This window comes from Lemur catta, chromosome 18 (genome assembly GCF_020740605.2).
Source record: "Lemur catta isolate mLemCat1 chromosome 18, mLemCat1.pri, whole genome shotgun sequence".
Taxonomy (NCBI): domain Eukaryota; kingdom Metazoa; phylum Chordata; class Mammalia; order Primates; family Lemuridae; genus Lemur; species Lemur catta.
This window is the reverse complement of record NC_059145.1, coordinates 22,646,214-22,659,785: the sequence shown is the minus strand read 5'-3', so window position 1 is coordinate 22,659,785 and position 13,572 is coordinate 22,646,214. Positions and strand designations below refer to the sequence as shown.

At 39.5% G+C, this 13,572-nt stretch overlaps 1 protein-coding gene across 3 annotated transcripts in view; it reads right to left on the bottom strand.

The window, feature by feature from the left end:
• The window catches only part of FRMD4B (FERM domain containing 4B), a 293,677-nt gene that overhangs the window by 139,241 nt on the left and 140,864 nt on the right, over window positions 1-13,572 (bottom strand). The window lies entirely within an intron of this gene.

The window sequence follows — 13,572 nt, the reverse complement described above, 5'->3', positions numbered from 1 at the left end:
TTGTAAAATGGAGATAAAAATCCCAATCTCCTAAGGAGTGTTGGAGGAATAAAGTGAGATAGAGTATGCGAAGCACAAAGAATTTGCCTGGCATATACCACAGGTATCTAAATACAGGGTGTGGTGCCTCTCCCCACAAAACATTTATCCCTCAGAAATGGGGAGTGTCTTTATCTTGAAGTCCTTTCAAAGACTCTAATTACTTTGAACCACAATATACTGCCTGGGGAAGATACAACAGCCTGAAACAATCTCAATCAATGCCAAGTGTGGATGCATATAGAAGTCACTTGATGATAGCAGCAAAAAGGTGGCAAAAAGTTGAATACAGTTTTAGTAATTATTTGTGAGCAGGTGACCTCACAATTGGAGGGGTTGGATGTTAGAACAAATAAGTTACTTAAACATCATTTAAAAAGGCCGTGCATAGGTCACTTATAGGATAAATGGAAAAAGGAAAAAAAAATGTGCCATAATATTCCCAAGGAAGCATCATATATGGAGATTCAAAAAGTGCTGTGGTTCAAACAACTTGGGCAGAAATAATGATGCTGTACTTAGGAAAGATACAAGGATGAGTCGAAGAGGACTTTTGTTTCAGGGGCAACACACAGATGCATGTGAAGAAGCTGAAAAAAAATACATCATGAAGATGGAGAGTGCAAGACAGCAGTCATTCAAATTATTAATCCATGTGAGTGTTCTTACATATTAGAAATATCCTAATATTTCATATACATTCTTAACTTTTTATATATTCAGCTTAGCCCAAAACATTTGCTCTTTATCTTCTCACTGGGAGAATGGGGAGTCACCTTACTAATTTATTTGGGAGAACCTTATATTTGTTAATATATAACAGTAAAAACTCAATAAATGGTAACTTTTCTTACTGGGTTGCATAGTTTCCTGAGAGAACTAGAAGAATATTTCTGATTGTGTGGGGAGATCTTGTTCGCTGCTGAAGGACAATCAGAATTTTCATAGCCACTTTCAGAACTGGGACATCAAAATGGGCCAGATTAGGTAGGACTAAAACCAGGAGGCCGGACAACTTGCAGGGCCAAGTGAAGGCTGCCAGGCCAAATTCAGGGGGCGAGGCCAGGCTATGGCGCGGCCACACAGAGGGATGGGAGTCAACTAGGAGGATTAAAACTAGGGACTACTCAGAGTAAGTGTCTGTTGGTTTTGTCTGTCCGGGGTCTGTTTTACCTTTTTCTGATCACAAGTCCCTGCTTTTCTATGGGCACACCATCCAAATGCCTGGGCTGGGGCTCATCTCATATCCCCACATCAGGGGGATGAACGTGTGATTCAGGACTGAACAATAAAACTATTCTATCCCCATACCCACTAGCTATAGGGGTCAGGGAAGAAGTATCTTGATTTTTGTTTGTCCTGGGGTTATAAAGTTCCTGGGATGAGAGTCTGAGGCCATCAGCATACCTCATGCCAGACAGAAGAGCTGGAGAGAGACAGACTCCAATGTCATTGCCTCAATCACTGGATGCTGCTGAACCTGAAGTCATTCCCCAGACTTTTCAGTTATTGAGACTATAATTTTCACTTCTGCGTATGCTAGTTCTGATTTTTAAACAAAAATTTATTTGCAAACAAAAAGATTCTATCGGCCAGGCGCGGTGGCTCACGCCTGTAATCCTAGCACTCTGGGAGGCCGAGGCAGGAGGATGGCTCGAGGTCAGGAGTTCAAGACCAGCCTGAGCAAGAGTGAGACCCCGTCTCTACTAAAAATAGAAAGAAATTATATGGAAAACTAAAAATATATACAGAAAAAATTAGCCAGGCATGGTGGCGCATGCCTCTAGTCCCAGCTACTTGGGAGGCTGAGGCAGGAGGATCACTTGAGCCCAGGAGTTTGAGGTTGCTGTGAGCTAGGCTGATGCCATGGCACTCTAGCCAGGGCAACAGAGTGAGACTCTGTCTCAAAAAAAAAAAAAAAAAAAAAAAGAAAGAAAAGAAAAAGAAAAATTGGGAAAAAAAAAAGATTCTATCTAATATGTATGTTTGTGGGAGAAAGGAGAATTTGAATCTGGCACCATTAGCCAGGTGACCAACAGGGTTCAAGAACACGGGGCTTACAAACACAGGATTGGGGAGTTTAGTGGGGCTCCAGGTGCAGAGATAGGAGGAAAGTCTAGGTACCAGGGATTCAATCTTGGGGAAAAGGATAATTCCTGCAGTAGGAGGTTTGTGATCAGTAAATCAGTTAGAAGTGGCCCTAGAAAACTGGCATTCAAAGGCCATAACAGGATAGTGGCAAAGCGCACTCTACATCCAACCTGAAACCACCGCTCTTCCAAATGGCTCCTGCTACATAGTCAGACATGGAGCAGGGCTTAACCTGGGACCCAGGAATGTAGGAAGTCCTGTGTAGGAGTCCCCTTGAAACTGCAACTATACCCTGGAATAGGTCCAAATGAAATACGAGCATATATGTGAAATGGTGCCTATAAAATGCAAATGGTGACACAGTTGAATGATCACCCAACTGGTGAGCTTGTACAAGTGTATTGGTGATTTTGTGGGGGGCTTTTATTGCCCCTGGAAGTAGGACAAGGAAAATATGTTCACTTATTTAGGGAAAAATACATGGAAGCAGGGTCCTATTTCAGGGTTCTTTTAAAGAAATATTGTCTGAGGAATCTTTAAGCAAAGCTTTGCATTTATCACAAAACCATCACTTTCATCACAGAACACTTCATATACTGAACGAATGCCAGGCACACCATAAAATACCAAACACAGGCAATTCATTGCGATTTTCCTAAACTCTGATGGCTGAGCATAGCACTGAAACCATCTGTCATAAACTAAGAAGACGAACTTTAAGACTGGCTCTCCTCCTCCTAAATTTAGTGAGTTTGCACTAAAAAAAAGAAATATTTCCCTCATAACTTCTCATCCTTCTCTAATTCAGCCTCTAGAACCAATTTAGTTCAGTTCAAATATTCCTTGGGCACCACATACATGCATAGGCCCTGCAGGAAAGTCAAAGAGAAAAACACTATGGTTCCAACCCTCAATGAATTTACAGCCTGGACCTAATCACTTTATTTGTCACCAATAGTCAACCCTACAGTCAAGAAATTGTGCATCCCTTTCATATACATGCTGGTTTCTGCTCTTAATATTTTATCAATCTGTATGTAGAGCTCCTTGGATGTTTTCTCTTGAATTTGCATTCATTCCAGTAATTATTTTTTGGATGTCTCTTCCGCCTTCCACCATGGGACGACCCCTGCCAGATGCTGGTGCCATGCTCTTGGGCTTCCCAGTCTCCAGAACCATGAGCCAAATAAATCTCTTTTCTTTATAAATTGCCCAGTTTGTGGTATTCCGTTACAGCAGCAGAAAATGGACTAAGACACATGGGGCCCTGCAAATTACGTGGCTGGTTCTGCTGGGCGCAGTACCGGGTGGTGGGGACACAGTGGTGAACAAGAGAGATATCCAGAGGGGGGGCATGAAATAAAAAATAATTTAATTCATAACTGAGGCAATTTCAGATGAGAGTAAGACTTCGGAAGAAAATAAAGCTGGAGGATGCTAAGGAGGGGTGGAGGGCGCTGTCTGTTGAGAGTGGGCCCCTGGACTCAGGCTGGGGGTCAGGCAGGAGCTGGCCTCAGGAACAGCTGGGGCTGAGTTCAGGACCATTTCTGCCTTGTTCAGGGCTATAACACGTGGCACCTGGAAAACTCTCAACTAATATTCGGAATGAATAGAACCTCTGTTTAAAAAGGAAGAACACCAAATACAGAAAATTAATTCATAATTTAGTACAAACTGGGACTGACCGATAAGGAACACTTGAAGTTTATTTAAGGTCTCCTCCAGGATCACATGTTTTAGCAGTTGGAGGGGGTGCACCATGTCCAGGAAAAACAACCCCGATGGAAAAGTTCATTACTCATGTTCCCCTCCAGGCAGAAAAAGGGGGAAGTGTTTTTTGTGCTAGGCAGATTTTCTTGCTTTCTTAACCATAAATGGAAAAACAGAGGTGAAAGGAGGTAGGGAGAAAAGCAAGCATGGTAGGGGGTTCCTTTTTGTCTGTTTCACAGGATGAGGGCCATGAGTTTTTGATTTGGCCTTCGAAGTTCATTCTTGAAGTCCATTTCACAAAAGACAAACTGAGGCTCAGAGAAGTCTGATAGCAAACATTTCCCAGGTTGAGGCTAAGAAGAACAGGATTTGAACCCAGGGCCTATGTCCTTAAACATGGCCTTCCCACTTGCGCATTGCAGACAATGTGAAATGCAGCCAGGGGTTAACACTCAGGCATTCTGTTAGATTTCCTTCCTGTCTTTTTGCAGAATCTGGCGTTTTGTTTTGTTTTTACCTTTCTCTCTCCCTTTGCATTCCTTTAAAAACAAAACAAAAGTTTTTATGATGGAAAATTTCAAGCACATGCAAAAAGTGACAGACCAGTGTAATAAAACCCCATGTTTCCACCCAGTTTTAAGTTATCAACACATGGCTAATCTTGTTTCATGAATATTCTCACCTACTCCCTCCTCCTGTATGTATTATTTTGAAGCAAATCCAAGCCTTTAATTAATTTTATCTGTAAATATTTCAATAGAAAAGAATAAGGACTCTTTTAAACATAACCCTAAATACCTAAAAAATAAGTAACAATAATTCCTTATTATCATCAGATATCTAGCTAGTGTTCAAATTTCCAATTGTTTTATTTAATGTCTTCTTGTTTTTCAAGTTTGTTTCAATCAAGATCCAAAAAAGGTCCACATTTTACAATTGGTTAATATTTCTCCTAGGTCTCTGTTAATCTATAGGTTTGCCCTTCCATCCACTTCTCTCTCTTTCTCTTCTCTTTCTCGTTGTTAAGGTATTGGTTGCAGAAACTAGGCTGTTTCTCCTACAAATCCTCCCACCATCTGGGTTTTGCTGACCGCATTCCCATGGTGTTATTTGAAGTGTTCCTCTGTCTACTACTGTGTTCCCATAGGTTGGTTGAGCCTGATTAAATTTTGGTTAGATCTTTTTTGGCAAGACTGTCTCATAGGTCACCACCTGTGTTCTTTTATGAGAAGGGCCATTTCTTTTTGTGACGTAGGCAGCTCTTGATGCCCAATAGTCAGATCATTTCATTAATTAGTGGTTGCAGTATGACTTTCTAATTCTATCATCCCTTTCTTACACTAGGTAGAATATTTCTATATGAGAGATTTCCCGTCATCTACTAACTGGTTACCCAGTAGTGCAATTCATACAGGAAAGGCAGAGAAAACGCTTGGTTTTTTACCTTTATTTACCAGTTTCCAAAATAATGAATTGGCACTTTCAATGGTGGCCAAAATGTTTTTTAAGTTATGAGGAACACATGCATTTAAATATAATTTATGTGTTTCAGCAGGGCGTGGTGGCTCATGCCTGTAATCCTAGCACTGTGGGAGGCGGAAGTGGGAGGATCACTTGAGGCCAGGAGTTTGAGACCCGCCTGAGCAAGAGTGAGACCCTGTCCCTACAAAACACAGAAAAATTAGCTGGGTGTGGTGGCATTCGCTTGTAGTCCCAGCTACTCGGGAGGCTGAGGCAGGAGAATCACTTGAGCCCAGGAGTTTGAGGTTGCAGTGAGCTATGACGACACCACTGCACTCTAGCCCAGGCAACAGAGCAAGACCCTGTCTCAGGAAAAATAAAAATAATAAATGAATAAATAAAATGTATGTGTTTCAGACCATTAACGTTATCTTTCCTGATGTTCAGATTATCCCATCTTGGCCAGTGGGAGCCTCTTCAAGCCAGTTCCCGATTCCCTTTGACAAGACCCTAGCAGTCTTTGATGGCTTTCTTGCCACCTGGGATGAAAAGATGCTCACCTGGTACATTTACTACCCAAGACCTGGGCAGCATCTGTTACTGCTTTTTGTTTCATTTAAAAAATTTGTGTTATAACTTACATATAATAAAATGTACATATTTTAGGTATTATACTCATATTATCCACTCCCCTACCAAAATATAGAACATTTCTAGAAAGGTACCTCTGCCAATCTTTCCCCACCTCTCCTAAGCAACCACTGCTCTGATTTCTATCACTGCAGATTAGTTATTCCTGTTCAATATAAATTGAATTATAGAGTATGCTTTTTTAAATGTCTGGCTTCTTTCACAGAGTAAAATGCTTCTGATATTCATTCATGGTGTAGTGTGTATTAGCAGTTCATTCATTTTTTATCGCATGAATATGCTACAATTTATTTATCTACTCTCTTGTTAATAGAAACCTGCGTTATTTCCAGTTTGGGGAAAGTACAAACAAATACGCTATGAATATTCTTTTACGAGGTTTGTGAGACTGTGTGAATGTTCGTGCACATGCATATGTTTTCATTTCTTTTGAATAAATATGCTTGAGTGGAGCTAATCGATCATAGGGTAGATGTATGTTTACCTGCCAGTTTCCCAAAAGATTGTACCACTTTATACTCCCACCAGTAATGTATGAGAGGTCTGGTTATTCCATATCATTGCCAAAACTTTCTTTCTTTCTTCTTTTTTTTTAAAGAGACAGAGTCTCACTCCGTCGCCCAGGCTGGAGTGTGGGGACGCAATCATAGCTCATTGCAGCCTCGAGCTCCTAGGCTCAAGAGATCCTCCTCCTTCAGAGTAGCTAGGACTATAGGTTCATGCCACCACGCCTGGCTAATCTTTTTTATTTTTTGTAGAAATGGGCCTAGCTATGTTGCCCCGGCTGGTCTTGAACTCCTGGCCTTCAGTGATCCTCCTCCCTTGGCCTCCCAAAGTGCTGGGATTACAGGTGTAAGCCAATGTACTTGGATCAAAACTTGGCATTATAGGTCTTCTTAATTTTAGTCATTTTAGTGACTGTGTAGTGGTAGAAGCATCTGTGTTAAGTGACTTTGTTTTTTACATGAGTATAGGTTTAGATGATAATCATAGATTAATAATAGCAAGCACTTATATAGTACTTAATATGCAGCAGACTCTGTTCCAATTCTTTTCAAGTATAAACTCCATAATACCTTGGAAATAGGGACTATTATTATTAGCTCCATTTTACAGATGAGGTAATTAAGATACAGAGAAATTAAGTAACTTAAATGAAGTTACACAGCTAGGAAGTAGCAGATGCAGGATCTGAACCTATGGTTTTGCTCCAAGACTCAGGCTCTTGACGTGCATGTTCTTCTGCCTCTCACAACTGTTAACTAGAATCCTATCCTTTCCTCTAACATTTTGGTGAGATACTGGCAAATATTTCTGGTTAAGACAACCACAGTGTTAAAAAAAATCTTATTCTCTTTAATGTAAAGCACACTGATTTTTTAATAGTTTCCTTCTACTTCTGCCCATCTTACTTTGAGCTTAAATATTTTCTTTCTATCAGCACATCATCATTCTTTTCTCAACGGTTTCTTATTTTGAGCAACTTTTCATCTTCTTCTTGTTGGATAACTCTTCTCTAAGTCCTGACCTTCCAGTCCTGAGAAGATATCATATCAGAATGCTTTTTGCAGTAACAAACAAACAAAAAGTGAAAGTAACTTTAATAATATGGATTTTTCATCTCAGTATGTCGAGGTAGGGAAGTTCCAAGGTTGGTGAGGTCTGCAGATTAGCAAAACCACCAAAGTCCCAGGTTTCTTCTATTTTTTCACTCAGCGTGTTCTCCTCAAGCCCCCACACTCTCATGGTTGCAAGAGGGCTACCACTCTTGCAGTCATCACATCCCTACGCCAAAAAAATGGACCACTTCTTTTTCCATTTCTCTTTTTAAAACTGGAGAGCTTTTCAAGAAAAGCCTCTCCATTGGCCAGAGCTGGGTCCTATGTTTACCCTAAACCAATCACTGGCAGAGGAATAGGGTCATCATGATTAGTTTCAACCACAACCAATGTGTGGATATGAGTAATAGGTATTTTTTTTTCTTGCGACAGGGTTTCACTCTGTTACCCAGGCTGGAGTACAGTGGCATGATCACAGCTCGCTGCAGCCTCCAACGCCCTGGCCCAGTCTCTTGAGTAGCTAAAACTACAGGTGCACACCACCACGCCTGGTTAATTTTTAAATTTTTTTTGTAGAGTTGGGAGTCTCACTATGTTGCCCAGTCTGGTCTCAAACTCCTGGCCTCAGGCGATCCTCCAACATTAGCCTCTCAAAGTGCTGAGATTACAGGCATGAGCCACTGTGCCGAGGTACCATAGGTATCCTACCGGAGACTGTGCAATGGTCACCTTCAGCCCTGAGCAGCCTCATCCATTTACCCTGACTGCTATAAACACTGTCACTCTCTGTGTTTTTTATGACATGAAAGCAAGCTGGGAAGCTCTGGTTTGGAGACCAAGCAGTATTTCCCCAAGTTACATGTGAGAGGAGGATGATATTGATCCCTGAACCAAATCAGGCCTCTTAGGAGAGAAGAAGGAAAAATGGCTGTTGGAAGCAGGCTTAGAAAATGAACACCAAAGGAGAGAATCCATAAGGGAGCAAACACAGCCAATTTATGTCATACAACTGTCTTATCTGTGTCCCACCCGCCTCAGCTGCTGCCTTCATGATTCTGACTTCCAACGTTCCATGCTTTTAGCTCAAACTCAAGGTACAAAAGCATGCAGGTATCAGGCTGGCCAGGCTGAACGAGGGGGCAGACGGAGAATGAGCCCCTTGGTGGCCACGGTAGGAAGCATGCACTGCCACCTGCCGTCTTGTCGTTTCCCTGGTGGGCACCTCCAGAAAGGAGATTGGGTGCAAACAGGATGCCAACCGTGAGTACTGGGCATCTGCAAAATGACAAAAGCCCTCTTTGGGAAACTTCCTTCAGCAGTTACAATTTACATCTGAGTAAGGCTGGCCCAGAGTAACGTCTAATACACAAACAAATCTGCAGGCCAATCCATCCTCATCCTCAGGGCACTGTCTCCAGAATAACCCTGGCATTAACACGACCAGCAGTTTCAGTCATCTCCTGAGTAATCAGTTCTGGTGCCTCCCAAAACGAGACAAATGACAGTTTCATGGTTGCTTGTGGCTATGAAATCTCACTGAGACAATTCAACTCTGGTTAAATCATATTTCAGTTAATAAATATGGATCTAGAGGACCAAATAAGCTCAAAGGCCTTGGGCATCTAAGCTGAAAAAGAGAAAATAAACAATGCATAGTTCTGTTCTCCCACCTCCAAGCTTTCTACCTTGTTTAAAATAAATAAACAAACAAACAAATAAATAAAGGCTTCGGTGATTCCTTTTCAGTTTATCTAAACGAAGTTTAGAGCATTTACAGAAGAGATAAAACAACATTGCTGAAATTCACTAAATAGTAATTGGGGAAACCACAGTAGGAAACCAAACAATATAATCACTGTAAAAAGCAATAACTATTCTCAGCTATTTCTAAAGCTTAAGATTTTTGTGCATAACAGAGAGGCTATGTGAACATCTCTCTTTATGTGAACATCTATCTTTACGACACGTTGGTTTTAACCAGCAGTGTTCTACATAAACCTATTTTAACTATACAAGGAAATTCCATATCACTCTGAGATGACAAACATTTTCTAAGAGATTAAAACTTGCTCTCAAGTCTGGCTCTGAAAACATATAAACCCGTTCATACCATGACAAAATATAGAATATATTTCCCCCAGTGTTACGAGGCAAGAACAACTGCAGTGTTCCAAGCATCATGGCCCTTAAGAAAGTTATGGAAGTTGGACAGCTCTACTAATAAATAAAGGAAAATAAGAACAGCTATAAAATATAAATTTTTGGCCAGCAGACTGGTATAAATCAAAGTTGTTGGTGAGGGTGTGGACAAGAAGGATTCTTGTTCACTTGGTGGCAGTAAAAATTGGCACAACCTTTTTGGAAAACCAAATTCCTTCCAAAGCCTAACAGCATCACTTCAAGGTATTTATCTTACAGAAATTCTCCCACAAATGTTTTATGTATAAGAATGTTTATTGGAGCACTGTCTTAGTAAAAATTGGAAACAACTTAAGGTCCATCAAGAGAAGACTAATAAAATTAATTATGGTGCATTCATATAATTAATTGAATATACAATAGTTGTGAAAAATTATGAGATAAATCAGTATGTACAATATGTTAGTAAGTAAAGAAATACATTCCAGAATAAAATGTATGGGATGATCTCACCTTTGTCAAAATTTATATCATAATAATATAGCATGCGTGTCACTATATGTTTAGAAAATATCTGGTGAATGTATACCACTATTAACAACCATTAAAGAACTTGCACGTTGTAGGCCATGCATATCCATAATAATTAAATTTGTGGACATATGGTACTTTCATGATAAGAAAAACTCCATGGTTCTCAAAAGAGCATAAATATTACCTTTTTTTCTATAGCAATCACATCAATAATAATTAATGATCATTTTTAAACGGACATACTAGACAAACATTTGGAGATACTACTACATGCTGGCACTGTGTGAGCGGACACAAGGTTAAATTAGACAGATCCCTGTTCTCCCGACATAGTCTACACAAGAGGCTGGATCAAATGTTTTGAATGGGAAGTTTTATAAAATTGAAAAAATTACAGATATTCTTGCTATAAAAATTTAAATTCAGAATTATGAAAGTAAGAGAAATAGAAACTTCTCTCTCATCCACTTACACTTTCTAGGTGTAAAAATTATTAAGTTTTTAATATCCATGTTCAGCCCCATCCCTCCATATACACGAACACATACACATATTTCTTGCATATGTCTATATATGCATACACATACATATATATACATCCCACCTATTATTCTGTACTTTTTGTTTTTACCCTAAAATAAATCATTGACAATTTTCTTTGCCATGACATATAGCTCTACTCTATTCTTTCTAGTGATCTCATAGAATAATTCCATGATATAGAGGTACTAGCATTTAATTAACCATTCTATTCATTCTCACTGGTTTGCTATTTCAAATAATGGTGCAATGAAAATCCTTGCACACATACCATTACGTGAGAATGTCCTTACGATTTCCTGAAATGGAGATGTTTGGTCAAAGAAGACACATATCTTACATTTTGACTGGATACAACTAAACTGTCCTACAAAAAGTTTAACAATTTATCAGATTATAATTTAATTCTTCTGCTTTAAAATACTCATTTCCTCTCATCCTTATTTTAGGTAACTTCATCCATATGAGAGAGGAAGAGAGAATCCCATTTCTGGGATGCTTTTTCTTTTCTTTTTTGCCTATTTTAGTAGCCAAGGCTTTTTTCCCCTTAAACTATAATTATTGAGTTCTTGTCATGTTCCAGGCATTGGTCTAAGCAGTCACATGGCATTGTCCCATTTAAACCTGACAACATTATGAGGTATTATGTTCCCATCTTATAGATGAGGAAACCGAGGCTCAAAGGGGTTGGGCAATAGCCAGTTAGGAGCACAAGATTAGAACCTACAGATCTGACTCCGACATCCTTAGCTCCCATGGGAAATGTGCAAATCACTCAAAGGGAACAGATAAAGCAGTTCATCTCACTACAACATCACTTAAAACAGACTGAGACCGATGCCATTAAATATCTGTAAATAATGAATAAAGCTGCTTTGGCTGAGGAAGGCAGCATGGTCTCCCAGGCTGCTTCCCTGTGTCTTTTTCCTCACAGATCCCTCAAGCCTGTAACTGCTCACCTTGTCCTTCCTGGACAGGTGCTTCCTGTCCTTCTTGGACAAATGCAATCGCCACATTTTGAGTCACTCTCACTCTTCTGCTTTCTACTCGACACACAGTCCTTCCCACTGAGGCAGCCCATGGCATGTTCCTTCCTATTTCACAGATGAGTGGTCAAGCCAAGCCAAGCCAGGGGATGACACAGGAGTGTCAGCACATACTAACTGGGGCTCTGGTTTTCTATCTTCTTCTTTTTAAGGAAGGGAAATGGATGAAGCCAGCCACCAAATTTTCATTTGCTAAACTTCATCAAAATCGATAGCAATGGAGTCTAGCCATATTATTGGTACTAATTATTTCAGAGTCATACTATAACTTTAGAAGTGATGTTGAAGGTTGGGGGTAAAAAACAAAAGCTATGTTTACTGAATATGTTGACTCATGGTTTTACTTTCTGGAAAAACTTCAGATACACAATCCTATATATACATACACACATATATGTATTTATACATTTTTCATATATAGTACATTACGTACACATATATAATTTATTTATTTATACATTTAAGCATGACCTATTTAGCTCAGAGGAAAAAAAAAACAAAAAAAAAAAAAGCCAGAAGAAAAGAGAAAAGGTACAAAGAACATAATTAAATTTGATTTACTTAAAACCACAATACAGAGAAAAAGGTGTGGCAAATGTTTGCTATTTTTGTAACCTAATGAAGTATATGAGCCTGAAAAAAAATTAAACCGATACAACTGGGTAGTGAATAAAGGACACTGTTCAGATTCTGGCACTAACATCTCAAAACAAAGTGCTTTTTGAAACTAAGAGTTGGTTTCTGAAGTTTATTAAAGGAAAAACATATTCACTAAAAAAAAAAAATTCTCATTTCCAAAAAGAATTTGAGAGTAAAATCTTATGAGCTTAGCTGGAACTAATATCTGGCATCAATACCTAGAAAGTATAAAATATAAAAATTCTAAGGAAGAAAGAGCCCCATAAATTTTAGTATGAGTTGACAGTTAAGATTCTTTATATCCTGACCAACTTATTTCAAACTTAAACACTGAATCCATTTTAAAATTGATATTAGGCTATTCGTGAAAGAAAATGTGCTTTCTCCTTAGGAACTATTTGGGAAATACCTAGTATTACTTTTTTCTCTAGAGATTATGATACTGACGGAACCTGTCATTATCTGAGGTTGATAATTAGACACAATAACCAGCTTTTGTAAACTTGGAGTCAAATTCTCTTCCTATTATCTGTGCTTGCAGGATTTTAAAAAGCTTGAACCTAGCCAAAGAATTAGGGAAAGTAATCTTTCAATTAAACACTAATAAAGACCAGAAAAAATTTTTGTTTGTTTGTTTTTGTTTCTGTTTCTGCTCGTAAGAATCTAGGCAAATCAAATCAGAAGGGCTCTTCCATCCCTTAATGCCAGTGGATGGGAAGGACTTGAGACAGGGTCAGAATGGTAAACGGTATCCACAAGAATGCCAGAAAAAGAAAGCAAATGGTCTGCAACGTCTGTCAGCATTGGTCAGGAAAAACAGGGCACCTTCCAGAGCCTAACCACAGGGCTGGGTGCAGGAAATAGCGATCACTTGACACTCCAAGCTGACAAGAACTGCAGAAACTGCCAACTTCCCCGCCCTGGGCTGGGCACGGGTGGGTACTTGCAGCTGGCAGTGCACAAAAGCTGGGGTCCCTGGGTGAGTTCATTTTCACAGAGCCTGGAGGAAGTAACCCACTCTGCTATTTAAAGCAATGCTTTTCTCATGAAATGGTCATTAGAGAAGCCAAACGAATGCATTCTCAATCAACTTACACTGGCTTGGGGCTATTTTCAAAAAGGAAAAAGAATAAACACTCACATACTAACATATTTCAACACGC